This window comes from Crinia signifera, chromosome 6 (assembly GCF_055691185.1).
Source record: "Crinia signifera chromosome 6, ASM5569118v1, whole genome shotgun sequence".
In the NCBI taxonomy this organism is placed as follows: Eukaryota; Metazoa; Chordata; class Amphibia; order Anura; family Myobatrachidae; genus Crinia; species Crinia signifera.
This window is the reverse complement of record NC_139222.1, coordinates 67,563,149-67,582,901: the sequence shown is the minus strand read 5'-3', so window position 1 is coordinate 67,582,901 and position 19,753 is coordinate 67,563,149. Positions and strand designations below refer to the sequence as shown.

Sequence of the window (19,753 nt, the reverse complement as noted above, 5' to 3'; positions counted from 1 at the left end):
TTGTAAGCTCTATTGGACCCTTTAGACTTAGGTATCGTTACCCTGATATACTACCAGTAGACCCTGCAACTATATGGTCTAATGTGGCTTCTGAGTGACCATTGGACATCCCCCACGTTACTTTTAAGATCTTACATTCTGCTATGTTTCAGGAAGTACACTTGAAAATGATGCATCAAGCTTATATCTCCCAGAGAAAATACTTTGTGCCGGGTGATCTGGGATTGTGTTTGGAGTGTAAAAGTGTGCATTCAACGTTTTATCACATTATGCGGGACTGTGGAGAATTCGTAAGTTCTGGGACAATGTATTGCTTCTCAAATGAATCAAAGACCCACTGGCAATGCTTCTTGCCAACTTTTCGAATTGGGATTTACAAGGTCGTAAATTGGTGGTAACTCCCTTTCTGACCATCGTGGTGACAGTTGCCAAGAAAATTAAAAAAGCATTGCTGGAATTTGTTACAACTATTATACATGGATAGAAGAGCTATGATTCCTTAACAGATGATGGTTCATTTTGAGATAGGATGTTGCGTTTTTTCCCTGTATTATTTTCGAGGACATACAAATGTCTTGGTATGAATAGCGATGCCGCTAAATACTGATCTGTTTCTTTTTCCTTATGATGTAATACTGCAACATGCTATGTGTAACATAAATGATCAAATAAGATAAATTGTTTTGGAAAAAAAAGTTGCTCAGGGCTGGTGGCATGAGATATTGAAAATGTTTGTTTAGCAATGTTTAGAGCAGGCATGTCCAACGTTGGCCCTCCAGATGTTTTGAAACTACACATCCCAGCATGCTTTGCAATAGTTTTAGCATTCTCTAATAGCAAAAATGTGGCAAAGCATGCTGGGATGTGTAGTTTCACAACATCTGGAGGGCCAACGTTGGACATGTCTGGTTTAGAGGATAACAATATAAGTGATAGGTAGTCTTAAATGTGATGAAGTCAATTGAATTTCGAGATTTATGACACTGACATTCAAATCTATGCAAACGTTTTTGAAGGTATCTTGTTAATTTAGAGTGCCACAGTTGACATCTAAGCCTACGTGGATTGTGAGGAGTAGCTGTAGCAACTTCATCAAGGGCTGTTTGTAGAGTCTGGTTCAGGTGGGTTACAGCTGACACTGGACAGACAAGTGTAGAAATGGGTGAGAGCAGTTGTTGCAGAGAGGTACAAAGTTGTTGGAAATCAATAGCGTTAGTATGTATGAGGGTTAGAGTTTGGAGAAATGGGGGAGGTTGAGAAGGTGATAAGGTTGTGATCAGAGAAAGGGAATGGAGCGTTAGCAAATTCAGAAACAGAGCACAGCCAGTGAATACAAGATCAAGGCAGTGGAGTAGTCAGACTACTGGGTGAGGCCAAGAAGCGATTAGAGAGCAGAGTTTAGAGGAATGAGGAGAAAGTGGGCTATCAATAGCCATATAGAAATCACCCATGGCAGACATTCTGTAGTCAACGGCAGGAAGGTCTTTGCAGTAGTCCATCATATTGAGCGAGTGAGACTTCCCTCTTAATTAATGATTGCCATCACCTGTGTTGGAAAACACCTTTCTTATTAATTCACCTGTTCATAGTAGGTGATGGCAATCATTAATTAAGAGTGAAGTCCAGAAAAAAAAGCATGGTGTCACTCCAGGAGAGGGACATGTTGTGAGGTATGCTATTGTATCTTCACATCCTTGAAATACTCTACTCAATTCTTTACACAGTTTTGCAAGTCTTATACCACTTTTCCACCAAAAACACTGGTCCAGAACCTGTAACTGAACAGGGTTGCCCATGGCAACATCACATGTGAAATAGAATACACATCTTAGTAAATTTCCCCCAAAATGTCTGCAAAGCTTTATAAAGCTACTCAAAGTACTGTATGATGCAAAATGTGCCATGTCATTTCTCAACCTTATTCTGTAATGTATCAAAATACACTACAGTTTTGCACCACATGAGTTTGTTTCTTATGTTATTAACTGTCAGATGATACATTCATGGTTTTGATAAATAACAGGTACTTCTAAATGTTGGATATACCACCTGATGACAACATTGCAGTGAGGTCAGGCAACTGCCCTTGAACTCTCAGGGTTACCAGCTGCTGAGGTTGGACCACATGTGGAGCTGTGGTGCGTGACGTGCACTTGATTCCTTGTCAATACTAATCATACATTTATACTTTCATCTGAGCAGCACAACTTGGAGCTAAGACTCATTCTCTGAAAGATTTGTATTGTGTGATTAATGTGATTATGTCCTTGTACCTGGATTATATCAATGTATTTAGCCTGACTCCTAAAAAGAAGTGTTGAGTGAAGAATAAAATCTTTAAAAGAAGAAGAAAAAAGAAGATTGTTCCGTTTTCTCCTAATTAACCCCTACTTACTTTAAGTCAGATAAATATTTTTTTTTTAGCCTTGTAAATACAAAATATACTTGAAAAATATCAGCTCTTGTCCAACTGGCAATATTTCAGCTGGCAAATACTGAAGACACTATAAACAAACAGACCAGAGTGTAACATCCGTACCATTGTATAGTTTCTATGAGAATGACTACTTTAAATCAATGCATGGTAATTCATTATTAATAAACCCAATGCAACCACCTACCAACTAAACTGAAGGATTCTAATGCTGCTGGTGCAATACTTGTCCTGTTACTGCATCTCTGTTCCTCCTTCGTGGCCCTAGGGAAAAATAGAGATAAAAAGTTTTAAAATCATCATCTGAGAAGCCATTGTTAATGGGATGTCTAATCATATTATGCATTTAGATAATACATATGTAGAATGGTCAAAGGATTGGCTGTATTCACCACTACCGCCGCAAACTGCCTTAAGACCGAGATGTTGTACCCCCAGATGTTGAACAAACGACTAGGATATTCCCAAATCATGCTGACAATAATAAAACAATTATTAGCGTCTCCACCCTGGGTCCTTAAAGAATGGGTAACACTCAGGATGACTGTGACCTTCACTGGTTCAGTAAATGGTATTCATTGGCACAAAGCCTCAGTCACCCAATTCTCACCTAAGCAGCACTCTCGCACCAAGGTGTAATTTTAGGTGATCTCACATGCAGTGATACTCACACTTCGATTCTTGTCACCTTGTACAGACAATCTACTGTGTGAAAAGAACACAGCAACCTACCTACTCTAATAATGGACAATAACCAACGCAGTGGGCTCCCTAACTAGACTTGACCAAATGATAACTATATTTTCACACGGTTATACTTCTAACTGCTGAATTAACAATAAGAAATACTAGACCAAAATATTAACTCAATAATAAATAATGACAGGGTATACGAAAACATGTACACTTTGTGGCCAGCAGTCCCTATTTGTGATCAGCCATTCACAAACGAGACAGGATTGTTGGACCATGTGGAGCTGGACCACCCCTACATGCACAACCCTGTCAACTGTACTATTCCAATAGAAAATGGTAGCCTCACAGCTCACTCACTCGGCACTTGGAGCACCATTCAAAATGCCACAGTCTCATTGGAGGAACTTGAATCCTAAAAGATACCAAAAGGCTGATTAGGCTGCAGCCTGGAGCATTGGGCCTAGGGGGCACAGTACGCCTGGGGGAGCCACGGCTCCTCAGCTTCCATGCAGATGGCATATTATCTGCAAAAACGGCCTCCCAAGAATGGCCACTGCCTTCTGGGAGACAGGCACTAGAGTTCCTACCTCTTGCATTTGTCAGGGTAAGGTAGCATGACTAGCACTACCCGGAAGTGCACATTCCGGAAGCACTGGTATGTTTTGAGCAGTAACCTCCTGGCAATGAGCATGTAACCCCCCCTGGCAATGAGAATGTAACCCCCTTGCAACGAGCATGCATCCCCCTGTCAATGAATGAGAAACCCCCTGGCAACGAACATATGTAACCTCTGGCAATGGGCACATAACCCCTGGCACATAGGTACAAAAATTAGAATACTCTATGGGAGGGCACTTCTGTATTAGACTAGAGGGGCTGGAACCCTTAATGTGCTACTTTACAAAGCACTGTAATGCAGTGAAGAGATATCGCTATAATGTTACAGGGCAGCTCAAAATGGCAAAATAAAGAATAAGGGAGATATATATTTAACAATTTTTTATGAATGTTCCTTTGTTAATTATAATTTATTATTGCCATATATCACAGCAATAAGAAAGTATTTAAATATGGTGTTTAATAATTTTCTCTTTCTGAAAAATGAGCACTAATATGCGCAAATGTTTGCAAAGAATAAGAAAGTTAAAGCTATCACTATTACTTAACTTCCGAACATAAACCCGCCAAGTCTAATGTGACTTCCTGATGGTCAGACTATGCATGTGAATTGGGATACAATAGCCCATAGGCTACTTTGTAAATTAGTCATTATTGCAGTGCCCATAATCAGTTATGGGTCGGCTTTTGCATGCAATAGGAGAGGGAACACATTATTTATTTATTTATTTATTAACAGTTTCTTATATAGTGCAGCATATTCTGTTGCGCTTTACAAAGGGGACAGTGATACAACAAACTGGGTATTTACAGACAGTCAAAGGTATGAGGGCCCTGCTCACAAACTTATCATACTTTCATATGAAAATATATAAAAAATATACTCCCAAGAGAGACACCATTGGCTAACTACAATATGTCCACAGTCACCCCAAAGAATTGTCCACTGTACATTCCATTTTCTACCAGTAAGCAAATTGTAAATGGTGGAACCAAAGGTATACCGTTATCTTGATTTTCAAAGAGAAGCAGTCAATTCTAAATCATAAAAATGAAATGCTCATCTACCATATGAAGTAATAAGAAGATTAAGTGTAATATTCTGTCTGGTACTTGTGTAGTTTCACGGCGCCAGCTTCTAGTTCTACGCTCGCCACGAAATATGTCAAAAAAAGTAACTTAACTCCATGCCAACATGGATAGTTCATACCCCCACTATCCATGTTGGCATGGAGTTGATTTTAAATAGCGTGGCGAGCCCGCAGCGTGGGCGAGTGAAGCGAGCCCCGCAAGGGGACTCCGACGCACGGCGCCATACTGGCGCCGTGAAACTACACAAGTACCTTCTGTCTTATCCTTTTTTAAGATAAGAAGTTTCATGTCCGCCCCTCGTTCTGACTAGATCTATATAAAGCTGCCCATTCACGGTCCATTTAATGGATCCGTTTGGGACTTAAACAGCACACATTGGATCGCATCCCTAGTGCATGCACTGCGATCCGATACGATGTGTACCTAGTACAAAAAGTATGTGCAGCACATACTTTTTGTACCGTACTATGTGATGCGCGGGAGCGCGCATCGCATAGTACAGAACGGATGCCGGCGAACGGCTCTGTGTATGGGCAGCTATAGAATAAAGAATTAAACACTTCACTAGTTTGCAATGCTAATAATGTCAACATTACCAATATTTAAATATTTATAACAAATATCTAAAGGTTATCCAAAGGCGTATTCTAACAGTTAACAGGACAGGTTAAGTGCAAAAGCTGTGTTAGAGCACAAAACACATGTGCAGCTGGTTTCTCTCACCATTAGTAACCGAGATCAGAGACTCGGGGTTCTGCAGTTCATCATCTCATCTCTGCCATGGGCAAATCTCGAACTGCTTAATCAACTAGCTACAATGTTTAACTCTTTAATCGATAGAGCAGCCTAGGTTAAAGAAAATGATAAAGACACTAAAATGGAAATTCAATTTGTCCTGGGGGATGTAAAAAGGGTGATATCCTTGTGCTATATCGCCTAAAGTTATTCAATCCCAGCCCCTTTTTCACCAATACCACTTTTTAACACCTGTTAACTTAAATCCCTCATAGGTGCTATTGGTGGGTTCACTTTGGGGCTAACTGAATTGCCCTGGTGGATCAATTAGCCTGTGGCATATTACCACGGCTAATTGAATTCCTTGCAAAAAGGGTCGGTACTTCTTTACTTTCACGGCGCCAGCATGGCGCCGCGCTACTTTCGGGTTACGCTCGCCACAAACTAAGTAAAAGAAACTAAGTTAACGCCATGCCAACATGGATAGTTCATACCTCCACTATCCATTTTGGCATGGAGTTGATTTTAATTAGCGTGGCGAGCGTAGCGAGCCACCGAGCCCGCAGCATGGGCGAGCAAAGCGAGCCCCGCAAGGGGACTCTGACGCTGGCGCCGTGAAAGTAAAGAAGTACCAAAGGGTCATATAGGTCCATAACTAGCAGAACTACATTAATTATAAACAGATATTTTGTCTGCTAAAAAAAAAATATTTTTGTGTATTAGAAGCATTCCATCTGCACTGCAGATTTGGTCAATGACAATTATTTGTTTTTCCTTGTATTTTTTATTTAACTAGATATTATTATATATAATAAGCTATGTTTAATTTAGAATAGCAAATTACCTCAGCAACTCAGCTGTGTTGTAATGTATTTCTGCCAAGATTTGTTCAATGTGTGTTATATTTGTCAACTACATAACCTGCTATGATGCATATGTAATAAACATTACATTAATACAGTCACAAAGATAGTTATGATTTTCTGACACAGAAATAAGACAATTTTATTAAACTGGAGCTGTAATGAAGCGTCTCATCCCAGAGAGTTTCTTTCTTCAGGCTGATGGTAACAATATATTTACCATAGATATACTGTTACCATTTTCAGCTGACACCAAAATGACAACATTATCACTATTATATACTAGAATACTTATTTATTATTGAGCAATAATATACCTGCTGCAGCTGTAAACTTTTACTTAGTCTCTCTCTTTATTATGTAGTCACTATAACCTCTCTCTTTATTATGTAGTCACTATAACCAAAGTGGCTATTTTTGTTTTGTAGATGGAGTCCTGCACTGAGTATCCTGACAGTGGGCTTATTTGTAATCCACAAGTGAAAGTGAATCAGGTAATAATTGCTGGCTGTCTCACAATGTAACAACACTGTATATATCCTCTCTCCACTTTTCTTCATATCCTTTGCCTGAGCGTGTAACTCTCTGTAGCATGAAGCCAGCTGTATAAAGTCTTTACATCTTATTGCTTAGTACAGTCACTATTTCTCCATTAAATAATATTCAGGGAAAACAACTTATTTTCTCCTTCTGATGAGGAATCACATAAATGTCTGCCTGTTGTACAGTTATCATCTGAGGTAAACGCAGTCTCTGTGTTACCCCTGCATTAGGTTGTTAGCCTTTTTTAACCCTCCTGGGATAATATATCTTCAGTATATACATCTGGGCGAGAGAAGAGCGTATTACAGCCTTTCTGAGGTAAAATGTATCTTTTCGGTCAGTGGCTGTGTATAAATATAGCTGACTTTAGCTCTCTGAGGTAAAATGTGATTTTCTGAGGTAAAATGCCTCTTAACAGTATACAGCTGTGTAGGTAAATATAAGAAGACCCCTCTTCTGGGCTGGTATGAATGTATTTTGGGGCTGGACTCACCACACCTCTACTCACAGACTGCACTGCCCAACTCTGCTCACTCTCTTTATGACACTGATCATGTGACATGCTACAGACTCAAAGGGCGGTATTCAATGAGCCGGAATCGCCAAGTTTTATGGCGATTCCGGGGTTTTTTCGTGGCTGACGGTGATTTTTGGAGCTCCAAATGCGAATCACCGTATTCAATGAGCTAGAATCGCCGTTGACGACCGGTGAATGAAGCTGCAATCGCCAAATGTTTTCCTGTACAAATCGCCGTTTTTTGTGTATAGGATTTTTCATGGGGAATCGACGGTAGTTGAGGGGAATCGCCAAAAGTGTATTCAATGTGAAGTTGGCGATTCCTTTTTCTTCTTTCATATCGCCGTTCCTCTCCGAGTGCCCCTCGTCATCTTTTTATGGTGAACTTTTATAGGAACATGTCAAATAATTGGTTTTAAGTGCTCTATTTAACTATGCAAGTCTAATGTATTATTATTTGCTGCCCTTGTGTGATGTCATGGTCGTAGAAGTGCTATACAAATATATATTTAATTTTTTCAGGTATTTTTTTTTTCTCCCACAAAGCACTGTTCTTACCCATGGTGCACCTCACTTACCCATGATTCTCCTCCCCACCTCACTCCTTCGTTTGCCCTTTGACCAGATTTCCCAGCGTTTGCCGTCTGCTGTATGGGAAGCGTTTGTCCAGGGTAATTTGCTTGTTTCTAGCATTTATCTGCGATTTTTTAAACAACTGACTACATTAATGAGGCTGTGTAGGGAAACGCCGGTATGGCTGAGAATCGCCGTTAGGGCCGGCGATTCTCAGCCACGTTGAATAGGGTGACTTGGCGACTCCCCACGAATCCCCATGCATGGCGATTCACTGCTAAAAACCGGCGATTGGCAGGCGAATGTTAAATCTGAATCACTGTAACCAGCGATTCAGGACATTGAATACCGCCCCTTGGGTCAGATGCACTAAGCTTCAAAAGTGATAAACAGCCAGCCAATCAGCTCCTACCTGCCATGTCACAGGCTGTGTTTGAAAAATGTCAGACATGAGCTGATTGGCTGGTTGCTTATCACTCTGTTTTATCACTTTTGAAGCTTAGTGCATCTGGCCCATTCTGTGCAGCTGCCGAGGCTGCTGGGAATTATTCACCACTGTAAACAAATTCACTATTGTTTGCTTCATCATGACGAATAATACATTGTATAGCAGGTTATAACACATATGCTTTAATAAAGAAATATAAAAAGAAAAAACTTTTGTTCTTTCCAAATGAAAAAAAATAAAATAGTCAATGTCACCAAATTTTTTACTTGACTGCGTTTAACTGGTAGGGTTGCCACCTTTGTATTGAGAGATTCCCGGACAGTGACCCACCCCTTGACACATCCACGGCCCCACCCATTGACCCAGCCCCGCCCCTTGATCTATTTTTTTTTTCTATTTTACATTTGCTTCAAATCTATTCTTGATTTTGCACACGGTAATGCCACATACACGTTACGTCACACACTGTAATGCCAATTACACGTTATGCCATACACTGATGCCCATTATGCCACACACCGTGATGCGCATTACACTTTATGCCATGACTGGACGCACCGAAGGCATGCACCAAAAATGTACACCATAATGCTTATTACACGTCACGCACCCATATTATACCACATGCCATAATGCCTATTACACGTTATGCCAGGGCTCAACAATTGTTTTTTATTTTTAAAAGAACAACACCAGAATGCCTATTTTACGTCACACACCCGGAGTCCTGTGCTGCCACACGTTCAGTACCTGCTGCACATAACGCAATATACAGTAATGTGTGTGCATAATAAGATGTGCTACATTAGAATGAGTGGATCAAAAACATTAGTGGCTCTGCGTTTTAAGGTTATTTGATAATGAGTTAATAAAATCTCCCCATAAATTGGAAAAAAAAATTCTGTGCGGTCTTTTTGGAGGGAGATCTCCATCCACTCCATATGAAACACATGGAAGTGTTTTGCCTTAAACAACTGGATGGTGGGGGGTGCTGTATGGATCCGTTGTGTAAGAGACATTTGCAGGCTACTGCAGAAATAATAAGCATAATTTTCCTGCTATCTTGTGCGATCATGGTATTGGGGGAAGAAATATTGCCCATTCTGCCGTTAATGGAAGATGACTTAGAAGATAGGTCATGGAGAACATCCGTACTTGTTTCCAAAAACGTGTTATCAGTGGGCAATCCCACATAGAATGTTTAAATGTAGCGTTTGGGCCACCACATTTCGGGCAAATATCGGTGTCAGAGATGCCCATAATATCTAGTCTGTGTGGAGATAGATATCCATTGTGATATATATTGTAGAACATCCTATACATTGAGGCAGGCAATGTCTGCCATGGATATAGAAAATAATGTAATAGATGTTTTAGTGTGAGTTGGAGAAAGGTTTGTAACCATGTGGGTAATCCTGTATGTGTTACTGTCAGGTCGATTGGTGTATCAAGGATTTGGTAATAGGTGGAGTTGGCCCTTCTTCCTGTTGTGTGGTATATTATAAATAAGGGTACTACTGTGTGGTATATCATGTAGAAGGCTACTACTGTGTGGTACATCATGTACAAGGCTACTACTGTGTGGTGTCATATGTATAAGGGTACTAATGTGTAGTGTACCATGACTAATGGAAAGTATTGTGTAGTGTTTTTGTGCTGCTGCTCTATCACTTAGGGGGGTATTCAATGTCAGGGGTACAGCTGTCAAGCAAGCTTGACAGCCGTGCCCCTGTCCCGTTCTCGCTTTGCTCAACTTCAAAAAAAGGCGCGTGGCCGCGAACTGAGGACGGAAACGCCCAGTGACGTGGGTGCCGGGGCGGGCAGCTGACATCACCAGATGTCAGCTGCCCGCCATTTTACCCTTAGGTATACACGCAAGGCTAAGACACCAGAGAGTGTCTTCGTTTTGCATGTACCTTCCACATCATTCGATGGTCGGTGACCATCAAATGATGTGGGTGTTTCCCCATAGGCTGCAAATGAATGTTTATGCTAAACATCCATTCACAGCCATGCAGGGGAATTCGCCCTGAGAAGGGGGTCAGAGGCATATGCGAACTGCGGGCGAAAAATGACACGCAGTGCTGCTTGTCAACCAGAATAACCGCCATAGTATCTCTTATAAAGGCATTCAAAGTACAATTCTCTTCAGTACTATTACAGGCTGTCACGACTGGGGATTGGGACCCGGGAGTGACCTTGGTGGTTAGCTGACTACCAATGGAAATGGAGACTGAAGGTGTGTGGATAAGATGAATGATGTTTATTGTACAGTAGGAAATTGGCACAGAAGATGACACAAAGTCTGCAGTAGTCTCTGGGAGAGCTACCGGGAAACAACGCAGGATGCAGGCGGGCACAGGTGCTGGAGGCAGGCGGGGCACAGGTGCTGGAGGCAGGCGGGGCACAGGTGCTGGAGGCAGGCGGGGCACAGGTGCTGGAGGCAGGCGGGGCACAGGTGCAGGATGCAGCTGGTCGACAGCAGGGCTGGAGAAATGTCAACAGGCACGGAGGGCTGGCAGCAGGTGCAGCTGGTCGACAGCAGGAGTGGAGAAGTGTCAACAGGCATGGAGGGCTGGCAGCAGGTGCAGCTGGTCGACAACAGGAGTGGAGAAGTGTCAACAGGCACGGAGGGCTGGCAGCAGGTGCAGCTGGTCGACAGCAGAACTGGAGACGACTGGAGCAAACCTGAGAGAGCTGGAAGCAGGATGCAATTGTGATGTCCAGGAAACAGGTGTTGAACTTTAAGGACTGGAGGCAGAATGCAAATGCAGGGATCCAGGTAACAGGTGCTGATTAGAAGATAATGAATACAGGATAGCTGGAAGCTGGGGATGCCAGCAGTGCAGGATAGCTGGAAGCTGGGGATGCCAGCAGTGCAGGATAGCTGGAAGCAGACGCTAGGAGTCACAGGAGCTGCAGCCAGAGTGGTTAGAACCAGGGAACCCATTCAGGGAGAGCTCCTTTAGCATGGAGCTTGAAGCGACGATGCACAAGCAATGGGCTCATGCAGAGCTGAGAGGATATCCCCTCAGAGCAGCCCTGATTGGACAGCCGGGTGATTAAGATTGACAAAACCTGAAACAGTCTCTGGGTGAAGCTAACAGGGAACTTGCATGATTCCATTTAGCAGGTAATTATAGAGTTAATGGTTGATTCAGGCTCACCCAGGTGCTCATTACTAGCAGAGGTTCAGATTATATGATAGGCTTGCTGCAGCAGGCTGGTATGACAGGACAAATGCACAGAGTTCTGGCAGGATTTTGACACTATCAACAAAAGGATTTTATTTTTCTCTCAAACGTTTAAAGCACAAATCAATGGTGAAATATTCAATGTTTAAACTATAAACATATTTTCTTACTCAACACAGATATAAAAAACTACGTGTTAAAAGTTTTCCAGACCATCTAAAATTCCTGTTGAGTTATGTAATATATAATGACCAAACAGGGTTTGTCCAGGGAAAAGATGTTAAATTTAACACCAAAAGGATTGATTTAATCCATCCGGTTTCATTTTCAAAGACATCAGTGATTCTCCTTTCCACAGATGATGAATAAGCATTTCAGAGTATAGATGGCAGTTTTTTTCAAGATTAATTGGGCCTTCTATATATCAAAAAATACTCTATAACAAACTCTAGTAGAATTAAGAGTAATGGAATGTTATTAAATCTCTTTCCTATTTGCAATGGGACAAGACAGGGATGTATGTTATCTCCCCTGATTTTAATTTTATGCATGAAAGCTCTTGTTAAAGACATAACAGTTAATCCAGATATCAAAGGAGTTCAAGTTTGCGAAAGACTACAGACTAGGGGTTTATTTTTCTAGATAGCATGGCCACAGGGGTATCAGTTAAGAATCCAGAAAGACCTTGCCCTAATTGCTCTGCACCAGCTGCTGATTTCTGGCATCTGCTCTGGCAATGCCCCCGGATTTCTTCTTTCTGGGAGGCAATAAAAAATACTATTGATTGGTTTCCTCGGCACCCTCCAGCCTGCCACCATATTACATTTTTTCTTATAATTTTTTGCAGTGTACTTTTGTGATACATATTATACCTGGCACACTGTGATTTGTGTTTTGATGTTTTGGATATGTTTTATGTATGTTTCTTAAAAAGCAATAAAAAAATACTTGATACAATAAAAGAATCCAGAAAGACCAGATTAGTAAAGTTACATGATGGTAAAGTAAACTCATTGTTCTGTTAAAAATTTGGCATCTAAAACTAAGGTACCATTTGAACTAGTACACACAGATGTTAATGAGTGGAAACTGGTACTTTATGAGGCACATAGATACATAAGGGGTTGGGGGGGGCTGAGACACAAAGGGGATGGGCTGGAGAGACACAATGGAACAGGCTGAGAGACATATGGGGAATGGGGCAATGAGGGACACAGTGGGGGTGAAACTAAGTAACACAAGGGGATGAGGCTGTGAGACACAGAGGGGAAGGCTGGCAGACATTAGAGATACACAATAAGTCAGTGGCTGGAGATGGAAAGCCATGGTGCATGAGGCAGAAGACACAATGGGGGGGGGGGGGGGAGATTGCGCTGAAGAAACAGGGATGGGGCAAGAGAGTCATAGATGGATGGTGTTGAATTAACAAAAAAGGTGGAGCAGGAGAGACAGGGTAGATGATGCTGGAGAGACAGAAGCAAGAATGTGCCTGGAGATTAATGGGAATAAGGCTGAAGGGAGAGAATGTGATACCTGACTGCTCTGTAACCCACAGGGAGAAATAGTGGGCACCAAATAACACAAGTGTGCAAGGTACAGCTCAGGATGCAACTCAAAAAGAATTATTATTAATAACTGGAAACATATTTGTTAATTAGGGTAGCTGTCTAGATGACCAATAAAACCCTATATTTGGGAAGGGGAGTGTTCCTGGTGGAAACAAAGTTCAAATGGACACAAAGTATTCATGAGACACAACAATGAGGAACTAGATCCAACAAATACAGTGTATTGAGAAAAGTAACATACTTAGCTTGATTTGAGTGACAGTGTAATATTCAGTCCATTTATCACAGAGAGCACCTTACTTTATGTACATCCATGTCTGGAATCAGGTTCATCAATTCAGGTTGTCTAAAGATGGGTACACACTACAGATCAGTCAATCTGCAGATATATCTACACAAACGAATCGGGCAGCGCGTTCTCCATACATGCTGCCCAATCCGTTGGGACTGATATCACAAATGGGAGGGCACAGCTGCATGCACCTGCCCACTGAGCTGTCATTTAAGGTGGCTCCCGGAAATTAAACATGAATAGACAGTAGAGGGCACGGTTGTCTCAATTACGGGTTCACAATAACATCCAAATACAATGTTTTACAATAATTATATAGATTATCAACACAAGGTTAATACAAATTTGACACAGGATTAAGAAACCAGGACTAAAAACACTTCTCTGGTTTAGTCAATTAACTAGTCTGCGATCTTTGCCCTTTCTTGGGAAATACACTTCTATGTGAAAAGCACCTTTAAAATCAGTTTTTAATACAAGCATTTATTTATTATCAGTTTCTTATATAGCGTATACATATTCCGCAGCGCAACCCACACAAGTATGGGGAGAATATACAAACTCCGCACAGTTAGAGCCATGGTGGGAATCAAACCCATGACCTCAGCGCTGTGAGGCAGTAACTAACCATTACACCATCCGTACTGCCCCAACTATCCCATTTAGCCCTAACTATCCCATGAAAGACACCATTCTGTACATCTATGACAGTAAGGTGTACTACATTTGGTAAAAGGGTACTATAGTACAAAAGAAACAGGAGTGTTAAGCTACTATGTCCAGGTATAGTCATGCAATTGATGGCTAAAATGTGTGTTTACCTGCTGGTTGTTTTCACTGTGCCTCTCCCAGCAGCTTGGCAGACCGTATCAATGATATCAGAACATCGGACTTTCTTTTAAAAGCGAGGTGTCATTGTGGTTGGCCTTTCAATCGGGGATCGAGGAGGAATCTGATTATTTAAGGCCGCACCAGGCCATGTAACTGATGCCAGATAGTGGCCAGGGACTAGGGACTTGGTCTTGGTTAGAAAGTGACAGGGCTGTGAACATTACACTCTGCTAAAGTTACTGTTTACTTGTGGTCATCAAAAATGAATAAAACAATGGTGAAGGGGTTCTACTACAAGGCTGCTATACCACATTTGTCCCAATTTTTTTTTTTAAACTAATCTGAAAAAGTATATAAGAATACAGTATCTGGCCTTATATAGAAAAGAATTGTCAGTGGGCACATATTGTCAGCAGCGCTGACAAGCATGCTGCTGCGGCATCACCGCAGCAGCGTCCCGGCGCCCTTAGAAGGGCGGCTCGGGCACTTCCGCCCGGCGAGCTCCGGGCAGAGGACATGACGTCCACCCGGCTGCGGCGCGTCACTTCCGCCCAGCCAGGGGACAACGTATTAAGTCCGGCCGCGTCACCCGGGGGTTGCCAGGCAACCAGGGGACGCCGGGCGGCGCGCGCCTGGACAGCTGTTAGGGATTAATTTATATTGGGGGCCTGGTCCTACGGCGGAGGCTGATTGGCCAGCACAACCCTTTTAAGGGAGCTGGCCTAACACAGCCCCGCCGGTGATATTGTTTCCCTGCAGAGGGTCAACTGACCTCTGGTATCCCGGTCCCTGCTTTTCAGCTGCCGTGCACCGGTCCCGTGCCGTACCGCCTGCCCTTAGGTCAGCCGTATCCGACCGCCGATCCTGCGGTCATTCCTTGCTCAGCGATATTGTCATCTGGTCCTGCCAAGTTACTCCAGACGGGCACCTCTCCATCCGTTGCCGTTGGAGTTTCCTATCCGGTCATGTAAGTGCTCCAGTGGAGCTCGGTTCTTCATTTCTTTACTGTTTGGGCGAGCTGCCCTTTATTCCTTAGTTGATCTGTCCCTGCACTGCCTGGCTCTCCGAGGTCCGGAGAGGCTCACGCTAGGGGATTTACGCCCGTTTTGGGGTACCGTTATTGTACCATTTTGTGTTGGCGTGTTTGTGTTTGGTGGCACCCCGTTGCTGGTTATACTGGTGCTTGTGACTCGTCACATTCCCCGTCCTTGGTCTGGTGCCGTTAGGTAGGGTGTTCTGTTCAGTTAGGCCCTGATAGTTAGATCCTCCTTTTGGTCCAGTCCCTGACAGTCGCCGTGGGTTTGTCCCAACATAAAACCTGGTTGCATCGGGGTCGGAGCGGGCTTAACTCGCTCCTTCGGACGCGGCGACTAAAGGAGAAGTCTAGCACCTTGCAGCCTGCGGTCACTTGTCCGGGACGGCCAACAGAGTTAGCGTAGGGCTTCGCCGTGGCCGTTCTAAACAGCGGTCCCGGCTGAGGGCTCAGCCCACCACCATTGCTGTATTCACCCACGCACGTTACACATATGCTGTGTTCTTAACAGGGATTGATGATCCATTTATACTCCATCGATAACTGTACACTTACCATTAATTTAAGTGATGGGATGCACTAGAGAGGGAAATAAACAGGTGTTCAGGCACTTATACTAATTTATATTAGTTCCACACGCTCACCTTTTGCCATGATAATGCCTCTAAAAGTGGGTGAACCAGTGCTTTGTAAAATGTCTATTTCTGTTCTTTCAAATGTAATATGTAAATATAAAGGAGATCATCAATTCTTCTGTAGCAAATGTGGCCTGTAATAGGGAAGTTCATTTGTTGTTACCATTAATGCACAGTAGTCAAATTCTGAATTATTTCTCAAATATATTCCAGAATAAACTGAGCTTTTCTGATTTTCAAAGAAGGAAAAACTATTCCAAATATGTCAAATCTGCCAGATACAGGCGATGAAGTCAGAATGCTGACACTGACATTATATCGACAGTTCACACATTCACAATGTTGCCAATGACATACCCTCGACATGTCAATATTCAGACCACATTAATATTCTTGTACCCTAATATATACCCTAGTATATAATGTATGGGGTTGTGGAGTGGTAACTCCACGGTACAGGTGGTGTAGTTCTTGTGAAATCATAGGAAATCATGAAAAGTCATAAGGAAACCATGGGTACATTGATAGTCAAAGGCTTCACATTAATAATTAAGACTCATGTTTCTTGGAAGAATGGGCACACATCACATTTATTCACAGGGGCATTGTGGACATTTAACTTTTCCAGTTGTGATATGGCCAATAATTTAATGTAAAATTGCTGTAACCATAATTAGGTGAGCACATATTCAGACAACGGGGAAGACATATCAAACTTTCTAAAGAGGACAGGCGGAGAAATTGCCCATAGCAACCTGCCAGGTATCACCATCAAGCACATTCTATACAATGATTGCAAGAAGTTGTTTTGCTATTATGGGCAACTTCACCTGTCCTCTTTAGAATGTTTGTTACATCTCCCCCCAATGAAATTTATACATTCTCTACTCTTATTTATATATATATATATATATATATATATATATATATATATAAATTATATATATATATATATATATATATATATATATATTTACTAACTAAAGCTTCTTAAAATGAAAAGAGGTAAGGAACCAATCAGATTCTGTCTATCATTTCTAGGATGCAATAGAGAAATCATAGACGGAATCTGATTGGTTACTATGGGCAACCTCGCCTCTTTTCATTTAAGAAGCTTTAGTTGGTAAATATCCCTTCCTGCACCCAAAATGGCATCAGACTGTCATTCAATGTGAATGGATCCTCTGCATGCACAAAGTAATGAAAATCAGTACTTTACACTGATGGTACTGTACCAAATTTATTTATTTACAGTTTCTTATAAGCGCAGCAGATTCCGATGCGCTTTACAATAGTAGACAGTGATAAAATAAACTGGGTAACAATACAGACAGACTTGGGGGTTAGAGGGCCCTGCTGCAAGCTTACAATCTATAGGGATATAGGAGGGAAACACAAGGACAGGCATCAGTAATAGCATAGCAGTCCCACCAAGTTACAAGTCCAGAAGGGAAGCTATATAATACATAAGTGCCTCAGAGGGTTATGCATGTAGAACTTAAATATGATAGGCTTGCCTGAAGAGGTGAGTTTTCAGGGAACGCTTGAAAGTTTGGAGGCTAGCGGAGAGTCTTATTGTGATTGGAAGGGCATTCCATAGGATGGGAGAAGCCCAATGAAAGTCCTGTAATAGTGAATGGGAGCTAGTGATCCGTTCAGAAGAGAGACGCAAATCTTGTGCAGAGCGGAGTGGTCGAGATGGAAGATATTTTGTGATAAGTAGAGAGATATATGCTGGTGCAGTATGGTTAATAGCTTTATATGCTAGTAGAAGTGATTTATATTGAATACGGTAAGATACAGATAACCAATGGAGGGACTGGCAGAGCGGATCAGCAGACGATGAGCGTCTTGCAAGGAAGATCAGCCTAGCAGCAGCATTTAAAATGGATTGTAGTGGTGAGAGTCTGTTCTTGGGAAGACCAGTTAGGAGACTATTGCAATAATCAATGCGGGATATAATGAGTGCATGGATAAGAGATTTAGTAGTATCTTGTGTGAGATACGGTCGTATTTTGGATATGTTTTTTAGATGCATGTAACATGATTTGGAGACAGATTGAATGTGGGGAAGAAAGGACAGGTCAGAGTCGAGGATGACCCCTAAGCAACGAGCTTGTGGGGTAGGGTAGATTGTCGAGTTGTCAACAGTGGTGGAGATATCAGGATGGTAACTGTTCTTAGTTGGTGGGAATAGAAGTAATTCTGTTTTGGAAATATTGCGTTTGAGTTGGCGAGAAGACATCCAAAATGATATGGCAGAGAGACATTCAGAGAGTCGGTCCAAAACCACTGGTGACAACTCTGGGGTTGATAGATAGATTTGAGTATCATCTGCATATAAGTGATACTGAAATCCAAAAGAGCTGATTAGTTTGCCAAGCAAGGAGGTATAGATTGAGAAAAGCAGAGGACCTACGACTGAGCCTTGTGGAACTCCAACTGACAGAGGTAGTGAAGAGGAAGTAGAGTCAGAGAAGCGAACAGTGAAAGAGCGATCAGATAGGTAAGATGTGAACCAGGAAATGGTTGTATCATTAAGACCTAGGGAGTGTAGTGTTTGTAAAAGGAGAGTGTGATCCACAGTGTCAAACGCACCAGAAAGATCTAGAAGAATAAGCAGTGAGTAATGGCCTTTAGACTTAGCAGTTACCAGAGCATTCACTACTTTAGTCAGTGCTGTCTCAGTGGAGTGTTGAGAGCGAAAGCCTGACTGAAGCGGGTCTAATAGGGTGTTAGAGTTAAGAAATGCAGCTTCACCTGAATTAACCCCAATGAGTAGAGTGTATTCAATTGCTTCTACATCAGATCTCAGTCCAATGGAGCAGCATTGGCATACCTTCCAACTTTTTTAACTTTGAAACTTGGACTCTAGCGCATTCCTGAAAATGGCTATGGCTTCGTCAAACAGGAGTGTGATACTTTTTTGGCCACTAAGGGAATCCTATAGATATGACTTACTCAAGTCAGTAGTTACAAGTTAGATAGGTTGAACTCGATGGACTAATGTCTTTTGCAGCCTTAATTACTATGTTACTATGTTAGCGCTACATATGTGCAACTGCAAATATATAAACAGAGATAATTCTTTGCAGCAGTTTCTGCCCAGATCAATGACAGAATTTGTCCCCTGATTTAATTCCAAAATCTAGCAATAGTGAAAAACATGTTGTCCTAAAAGATTAAATGCATGAAAAGGTACTGACAAATTTAAGGATAAGAGCAACCTAATGTAAAATTTGTTTTTTTTTTTCTCCTCCAATTTTATGCACTTCACTAATTTTTGTCCTGAGAGATTTCCTTCCAGTATTTGTCCATGTTCTCTCCTACTACTCCAGCCCACAGAATGCGCAGTATTCAATGCGGGGGTGAGCGGCCGGCAAGGGGGTTTAACGGCGGGGATCGCAGAAAACCAGCGATCCTCGCTGATTAACCCCGGCGCCGGCCGCTCTCCGTATTCAACATTCCGGGGTAATCCTCATTGTCACAGGACAGCGAGGATTCCCCCAAACAGCGAGGCTCGCGGCTAATGCAGGGAGCCTGCTGCATTTAGCCTCAGGTATCGCTGTTTTTGCAGCTGCATACGCCGATTCCCCTTCACTCCAAAAGCTTAGTTGAATACTGACCGGGCGATCAGTGACAGCGAGCAGGCAGCACCACCAACCAATCAGCTACTACACC

The 19,753-nt window shown here is 42.2% G+C and overlaps 1 long non-coding RNA gene across 1 annotated transcript in view; it reads right to left on the bottom strand.

Moving 5' to 3' along the window:
- Positions 1–2,590: 2,590 nt before the first annotated feature.
- The window catches only part of LOC146007692 (uncharacterized), a 65,649-nt gene continuing 48,486 nt past the window's right edge, over positions 2,591–19,753 (bottom strand). The window contains exon 3 of the long non-coding RNA XR_014444386.1: positions 2,591–2,698. This is a non-coding gene — a long non-coding RNA (uncharacterized LOC146007692). The remainder of the gene's footprint in view (positions 2,699–19,753) is intronic.